Genomic DNA, 8,808 nt, shown 5'->3' with positions numbered 1-8,808 from the left:
CTTTTACCCTTTTTATAGAAAATTTTAATTGGGAAATTATTGTTAATTATTTAAAAAAAAAACGTTTTGAAGGAGTATGAGTCACGAAAAATAATTTATTGTTTTCTTTTGAGTAGATATATATATAGTTTTTAGTAGTTTTTGCATAGTAAGATTTAAACTAAAAACTAAATTTGTACATTTTACCAAAACGTTTACGATTTTAGATTTGTTGAAACAACTTGATTTAAAGTGAGATAGTTTCAAAGTATTAAATTAATTGGAAGTAAAGAACTATATCCAATTTGTAATTAACATATAATTAAGAACTTTGATTTCATTCATTTTAAGTAAAGCCTGTACAATATAATTCTTGGTATAGTCTGGCTTCGATCGAAGTCACTACAGGATTTGATTTTTTTTTTTCATTATAATACAATGAACTTATTACAAACAATTTGATTTTATTTTGACAGAAACAATCATAATTCAATGTAAATTCCATACAAATACATAGTTCTTTAGGTTTCTCGCTGACAAATTTATCGTTTGTTCCATATATTTTTTCATCGTACATGAATGTAGCAAGAAGAAGCATTTCACAAATTGTATTATTCGGCAGGCCTATTTACCAAAAACTCTTTTGCGGTGTTATGAAAAGTCGTTTGGCCTCTCTCCAAACTAAACAAATAAAAAAGAAACGTTTTCATCGACATTATTTTTTATTTCTCTCTTTCCTTTCTTCTTTTCTCATTATCCATCTCGCTGTTTTGACTCATCTCATCTTCGAGGCCTTTATTCTTGTTTCGTAAATGCGTTCGTTCTATGTCCAATAATTAGTTGGATTGCGGTCGGAATTTCATTAAGCTTGAACATTGAACCTTCGGACATCAAAGGATATACGAACAGGATTAAATATGGTTATTTATTTCTCGCTAAAATTATTTTTGGTAAGTTCAACGATCCCATCCTCTACCATGACCGGTGGAATACATGACGCACTTTCGATTAATCCCATTAACGTATTCCGTGTATTTGGTTGTTGCCTATTATCTTTCGGCATTAAATGTGGAATGGATTTATGGCCGCAGTCGAACATTACGATTTACGTGCGAAGTTTTACGTACGAGATACGAAAACTGAAAACGTTCTTAACGAGAAAATGCTTGTATATAAATAGATTTTACATTTTGTTTACCTATCTTCCAACAATTATGCAATTATTTATTTCAAAATGATTCACAGATTACTTCTTTTTTTTTTTGTTTCAATGTTCGTTTTCTTCTTTTCAGAACCAATGTGGAAAATTGTCGAACACATTAGCGACACATCGCCAGGACATAATAAATCTCTCTGAATCGTTTTTCGAATTATGTAAGTACTTTAATTAGAAATAATTGAAAATTTCCTTTTTTTTTGCATTTTAACAAATAATAAACAATTGTTAAGAAATTATTTAATGACTTTCTGTAGAATACCTAAAAATATAAAAACAATTAGGCATAATAAGCCTACAATTTTCTCAATTTAAATATGAAAACGAAAATCACCATATCTCAAAGTGTTCGAACTGCAAACAAATCGGACAGTTCTTGGCCTAGTGATGGAAAATGGACACTGTCTACTGTTTATAACAAGTTTATTTATTAACGTAGTTCTGCAGCTAATATTATGTTGTATTCTCGGGTAATTTTTACTAAGACTAACTCTAAAATTTTATTCTACTTACGAATGTAACTATGATTAGAAGTACATGGGAATTGTTATTGCTGATTCCGCCTGTGGCTTCTATATCTTATATTTGGATAATTCATGACAGTCTCTACTTTGTTGCATGACAATATGAATTGTTCATGTCTGGTCCTACTTCACATATGAAAAGGCTTATCGTTAAAGTCTATACTTTGTTGCATGTAAATGGTGTTTGGTCTCTCCACATCCAATAAGCAATTATAAGGTTGGACTTTTGTGATAGTTTTTATGTTCGGACAATAACCACATGTTCGGATAATGAACATCATCTTTGAACGAGTTATGTTCATTAACCAATCTCCTACAGTATAAGATAATTAATTTTGTATACTTCGCCAAATCCCACCTATTCCTCCCAAAACCAGGATTTTGCTACTTGTAGTCCTTTTCCATAGGTTGGGAAATACTGCTGTAGAATACCGAATACACTTGCAACTAACATGCGCACGGGAGATACCATAACAATCTTCTAACAAAAGCACTTATGAAAGATGAAGATATCACGTATCCGCATTCTACTCTTTTAATGTTTTATTTCTCTGTACTCTTCTAACCATTTAACGTTACACAAGAATATCAAATTCAAGCTGCATTTCTGAGATCTAGTGTTTCGTACCGAGTTAATGGTTGAAGCGATATGGATCAAATGTGTACCATACATGTAAATCTGAATTTGATACCGATATTTAAAAAAAAAATACTTAAAATTATGAGCAAAATAAAAGAATTGTGTATCCATATTTATGTATACAATAATATAATAAATATTTAATTTACTGAAATAATAAACAATATTTTTTTTATATATTTTTAATGTATATAACCTTTCAATGATATAAGCGTTTTTTTTTCTTTGTGCACTCTGCAGGTAGCTTTTAATTTGGTTTGATATTTATATAACATGTTAATGCTTCCATAAATTAAGTGCAAATCCAAAGATACGACCGTGGAAACAAAATTGCGTACAATGTTGCGTGTAAATGATATTTATTAATACTTCGTTAAAGCAATAAAAATTAAATATCACGTTTTTTCATTGGCATATAACTATTGTATGTAAATCATCAATTGTCTCAATGTAATATCAATATTCAGTTTTTAATTTGATATATAAATATGTTTTTTGTTGTTGTTTTTGAAATGTGTCAAAAGTGTTGTGAGAGGAATTTTTTATTTGTATCATAAAAGATCTTTCCTAGATATTCTGAGAATATTCTAATCTGGCGTTTGAAGAAATTTAGTTTTGAATACAATTCAAGTGTAAAGGAAGACATTAGTTTGATTTATATGCGGAGAGTTGATGATTTGTTAGTGTGCAGCTCAAAAATGTACGAAATGAAATTCCGAGAAAATGAGTTTGTTGTTATATAACATTTTGTAATATGGAAATGTATTATTATGTTATGTTTGTGCTATTAAATTCAGTAATCCGTAAAATCCGTTTTTAAAACGTTATTTACGGCTTTCGTAAAATGAACAAGTGATTAAGTGTAACCTTTATTAACAGGCAAATGCTTGAATGGCAATAACGTTCATTACATTTCAACAAATACTAAATAGGCAATAAAACGTAATTTATTTGAATTTTAATTCACAGTGTTTTTAATTATACACTCACACTTTTTAAGGATAATTGTTATTATTTAATGCCTATATCGGCAATATTAATAACCATAATCAACTACTGTTTTTTTTATATACAAAATATTTAAAAAATGGGATATTTATATAAAATCATCAGCAATTTAATCTAAATGTTATAAATTTGTTATACATTTGAAAAGTGCGTAGTGTATTTCATCTTTTATAATAGGAGAAATGACAGCTGTCACCTTGTGTTATAATGATGAAATACTCTTAGCAATTCGGTCACAGTATAACTGTAAACAAATTTGTTGAGTGTATTTACACAAAGTAAAAAGATAGCATATACCAGCGTTTCTCAACCTACCAAAATTTGAGTCGCGAAATGACAGCTGTCACGTTATGTCAAAGTAGCAATTACAAACAAATATGTTGGCTACATAACGTTCAATTTGCAAATATATTTATTGTATGCCATTTAGGAATATTGAATAACGTATGCTTTATTGATAATTCCTGATTCCAAACGAATTTAGATTAAAGTAATTTACTCGGTATTTTGTTATTCAAAGTTCCTTGACGCTGTTTGTCCGTTCTAAGCCATGGTTCATGGAATTTTTTAAAAAATAAAGAAAACATAACACAACGTGAAGTAAGCAAGAAAAAGTACAGTTTATAATGGAACACATATAAAAATAAATCTCTCCGAGAATGCCTTCTGTTGATGCGTAGTATAAGTGCGTGTTTACTATGTACTTTACACCAGATAAAATTGACGTGCGTGCGTCGGTATTCCATGTAAACCACGCAACGCACATAGATAATTGCAGCCCAAAGTTATTTTCTCCTATCTCGAAAACGTTCAATGTCATCAATGACAATACCATATATGAATGTAAAGAGAATTAGAGAGAAAACAACACTGTATGACATTTTAATGACGTTTTTTTTTCAAACGGAAATTAACTCATTCATTATTATAATAGGCAACTTTAATATGCATTTAAATATAATAGGAAAGTATTATAATTAGGATTAACGTATTTTAATTATCTTTTGAGTATTGAATATCATCTACTTGTTCTTTTGTTATTTAAAAATTATTTAATAATCTAATCTATGTAAATTATATTAACATTAATATTCTTATGATTGTTTAGGTTTAGACACATATTTTAATTAAAATAAGTTGTCATGAAACTATAATTATTTTTTTCCTGTATTCAGTGTGTTGTTTATTTTTATGTGGTTTTTAAAATCGTTGATTAGTGAGGTTTCAAACAGTGCAACATATTGTAGGAACCCGCACTATCCGAGGTATTTCTATATTGAAGTTTTGTAAACGTTTATCTTAATATGCAAGTGCTATAAGATAATTAATCGGAGTCCTGTATTAATCGAACCTTAATAAATCGTTTTGTATGAAATCTATCGTACGCTTGTGATTACCATGTAGTTTCTGTCTGTAACATTATTTTTTTACTTAATTTCATTTAAATTGATTTTAGATACCTGTTTTGTATACTAATCTGAAGGAATTAGTATTTAAGTATAACAATCCGTAGACCCGGGCTTCCCAAACTATGTTTCGTGGTGTTCCCTGAAAACTTGGAATAAAATAAATACTAAATAAAAAATGAATGCTTTTTCTATTTTTTAAATTTTTTTATTGATTATGTGTTATTTCATATCCTACAAAATAAACAAGTTGTTGTGATCATTTCAGGATTTAGGAAATGTTTCGTTGCAGAAAAAGTTTGGGAAAACCTGCCTTAGACAATTGAAATTCCGAGTAGGCCATCACCAAATTATCGTTCCAAGTGTGCGTTGAAAATGTGACGTGTATAAGGTTGATTAAAGCAGTGGAACATTGAAAATATGTACGTTGCATGCATCCAAGCACGAGCCATCAAAGTGATTTGCAACCGCTTCATGCGATTTATCCTTCAGGCCTATTCGGTCGAGGCAATTGCAAGGCGCACCCGAATAATCAAATGAAGAGTAAATCTAAAGAGGGAATATCCTATTTAGGGCACATTGAAATATATGTGAGCTGCCGAAACAGTTTCCTTCCTTCCTACCCTCGTTCCACTTACATAACGCGCGTTACGCACGGCGTACTCATTTTTCTTATCATTGCGTGGATTTATTGTTTGCTTATACGAAACATTTTGTCGAAATTTGATTCGACTACCCAAAACGACCGGAATAAATTCACACCCCACAGAAAGCACCCCTTTATTGCAGAATATGTATATGGTTATGAGCATAAACAACAATAATGGTAAATCGTAGCGTGCGTGGGCGTTAAAGCTTAGATATTTATTGTAAAACTTTTGCCGTTGCCAGAATACATTATTAGATTGAACTCACCAAAGTAAATATTGTAGTAATATACATTCATTAGATGATATACTTGGAATGGAACATACACATTATGACTTACATCATAGAAGATAATTCCGCGAAAAATATTTTTTTTTAATTCACTTATGATGTAGTTTAGAATTTCAGTTTAACTGTCATTTCCATTATTGACAAGCGATGGCAGTAGTTGCTACTATTGACAGTTATTTATGACACATGTCAATGTTTACAACACTAAGCTACAGTTTATATACGAATAGAATTAAATAAAAACAAATTTAAACCAAAATGACGCATTTGTTTACATCCTTAATTTGTTACGTAGTTACATGTACTATCAATCTAAATTTGAAGAGGCGTGTATTTGGTTTACTCGATAGTAAATAAATCCACCCATGCCAATCACATGCTTAACTGCATTCTATTTATTCTTCTGAAATTTTCCTACAAAAATAACGAAATCATTTCTCAACAAATGTATAATACATATATAATAAAATTAGCACATTCAAGTACATACCTTAAATTTACTGTTAATTGTTTTTACAACCGAGATGAATACGGCGTATTACAATTGAATTGATATGTTTAAATAAAAAAATAAATAAAACCTGTAATTTATATTGTAGTAAATATAGAGCAAGGCATGAGATAGATGTATTACGTAAAACCCGTTTAACTTACTCTACACACGGTTGTATACACTTAGATAATTGAAATCTCGCCGGCTCGGAGCGAGCTTTACTGCGTTTCTTTGAATTTTAATCAATTCTGTAAGATATTCGCTTGATCATCGGATTACAAAGTGGCTAAAATGAAGTACAGGATAAATTAGGTTAAAGCAAATTGCTTTTCAAACGAATGTAAATTCAACGTTCGGATTCGTAATATATTAAATTCTGTATATACAATTTCAAATATAGTATATTTACTTGAATTTTATTATAAAAGTACAAAGATATTATGTTAAATTTTATAACAATATACAAAGGGCTATTTACCGCAGTCTTTCCGTCCTCAATCCGTAATTACTAACTACGGATGGGTCAAAGTGACCCCACCTGATATTTGTTTTCACTCGCAATCTATTGAATTTTAATTATGATCAAATGTGCATACAAAAGATTCCCCGAAATCTTAGTATTCTGGTTGCAAATATCATAATCTTAATGAACAGATTTTTACATCTAAAAGAAAGAGGTGTTTTTTTTTGTTCAAAAAATAGCCCAGATTGTTTTGAGCAATAAAATCAGTTTTAAATGAAGTAAAATTCATTATATAATAACAATTAATCTGTATTTGTTGTAATATTTAATAATCAGGTCATTTTGACCCATAAGTGTTAAATATTAAGTTATAATAATGAAATTATTTTTTTGCAACAATTATAATCAAAAAAGTATTAATAATTAAAGATGAAATATGAAAAACAAATAAATTGTTTTATATGTAAAGTTATTTAAATTGAAGTTAAAGATCAATAAATTATTAAAGAGGTGCAACACATAGCATTTAAGCTCTCATAAAATATGCTGTAAATCATTATGAAATAGACATAAAATATAATTTATTTACTTTTAAGTGAAAATAATTCGTATTGTTTATAAATGAATGAGATTATTTTTAGAAATACAAATATAATTTCCGAGGTACAGAAAAATAAAATCGAAACGAATTGGATTTTAAGTATAATTAAAATTTGTTTTCATATAAAAATTGGACTTTCCAAATAAAGAAAAATAAAAATAAAACTACATTAAATATATATTATTTCCATTTGTTATGTATAAAGATAATATTTAATCATTCTAAAAATAAAGTTATTTGAATGGAATTATTTTGGGAAAAAACAATTATAATGTTTATGAGCGACAACGCTTTAACTAGGGCGTGGCAGGAGGCGTCTGTCACGAGCGCAACTAAATTAGGGGCGCAAAATTTGACTTTTTACATTTCATTTGTATCTCAGTCTTTAAGCTAATTTAGAAGAAAAAATATGAATTTTAAGTCTATAATTATATATTTTTATGATTTGTACTTCCAAATATAAACACAAGACATCATTAAATATTTGCATTTATTGTATATGAGGATAACAATTAATCATTCTAAAGTGATGATACCACATTATAATTATAATACTCGCATGAATTTAGCAGTGTAAAATTGCGGATGAGATTTATTTTGTTGTTGTTTGTTGTTGTCTGTTTTTAAGAGTGTTGTTTATGTTTGTGTAAATGCAGGTAGTGTGAACGTACTGTTTCGTTTTATGACTACACAAGGCAAGGTCAGTGTTCACTAGTATACTGAGAGTTTCGTGTATCCAGTTCTCCTGCTCTTTGAATACTCGACTGTTCTATTGCCTCTTTCCTGGTACGTGTATTAAACGGATGCGAAAGCATTGCTGACCAATGATTCAGGTATTGTTATTTGTTTAACTATTTATATATGTAGCATTTGATAATTTAACTGCGCTGATTACGTAACCAACTAAGAGTTATATACGTATATTTATTATAGTAGCACACGAATGGTTTTCGAATTAGGAGCTTCATGTGAATAACAAACACCCAGAGACAAGCATAAAACACACCTACGGCAAAAATAACATGTAATAAAAGCGCACTTTTAGAAGAGTACTGTTTTTTTTTGGTCTTTTTCTAGTCACTCATATTATAAAACATAATTGTTGTGGGCGGAAAATATAATAAAATGTCAACAGTTTCAGATTCTCAACTTGATAGGCTTATATAACATTGAGTTAATAATCCGTTTAATGTATGCGCACGTAGAATTTCGTCTCATCTCTTCAATGTAAACACGTATATCTGGTTTTCCCAATTTAAACCAATAACATCCTCTCAATGTTAAACAACTTATAAAATATAAATAATTTAAAACAATAATATATTATTTTCCAAGTAAAAATATGTAGACTGCTGTTAACTAAATAATACATTTTCTGTGGAAAAACTATGTTATATTTTCTAAGGAAAAAAATATGGAGTGCAACAAAACATGTACTTTGTAGTAGAAAACAAACAAAAACAAAGATAGTCATATTATTTTAGTAAATAAAAATGTGTCAGAGATAAAACCCATTCACGGGAATTGAAAAACAAAAAC

The 8,808-nt window shown here is 29.0% G+C and overlaps 1 protein-coding gene across 2 annotated transcripts in view; it reads left to right on the top strand.

Annotated features, from left to right (window-relative positions):
- The first annotated feature begins 1,275 nt into the window (after positions 1 to 1,275).
- The window catches only part of LOC108560102, a 47,333-nt gene continuing 39,800 nt past the window's right edge, over positions 1,276 to 8,808 (top strand). For both annotated transcript variants that reach the window (XM_017917551.1, XM_017917547.1), the window contains exon 1: positions 1,276 to 1,353. The gene's annotated coding sequence lies outside the window, so the exon portion shown is untranslated. The remainder of the gene's footprint in view (positions 1,354 to 8,808) is intronic.

This window comes from Nicrophorus vespilloides, unplaced genomic scaffold (genome assembly GCF_001412225.1).
Source record: "Nicrophorus vespilloides isolate i.1.1-1 unplaced genomic scaffold, Nicve_v1.0, whole genome shotgun sequence".
Lineage (NCBI taxonomy): Eukaryota > Metazoa > Arthropoda > Insecta > Coleoptera > Silphidae > Nicrophorus > Nicrophorus vespilloides.
The sequence above is the reverse complement of the archived record's forward strand: the minus strand, read 5'-3'. Positions and strand labels throughout refer to the sequence as shown.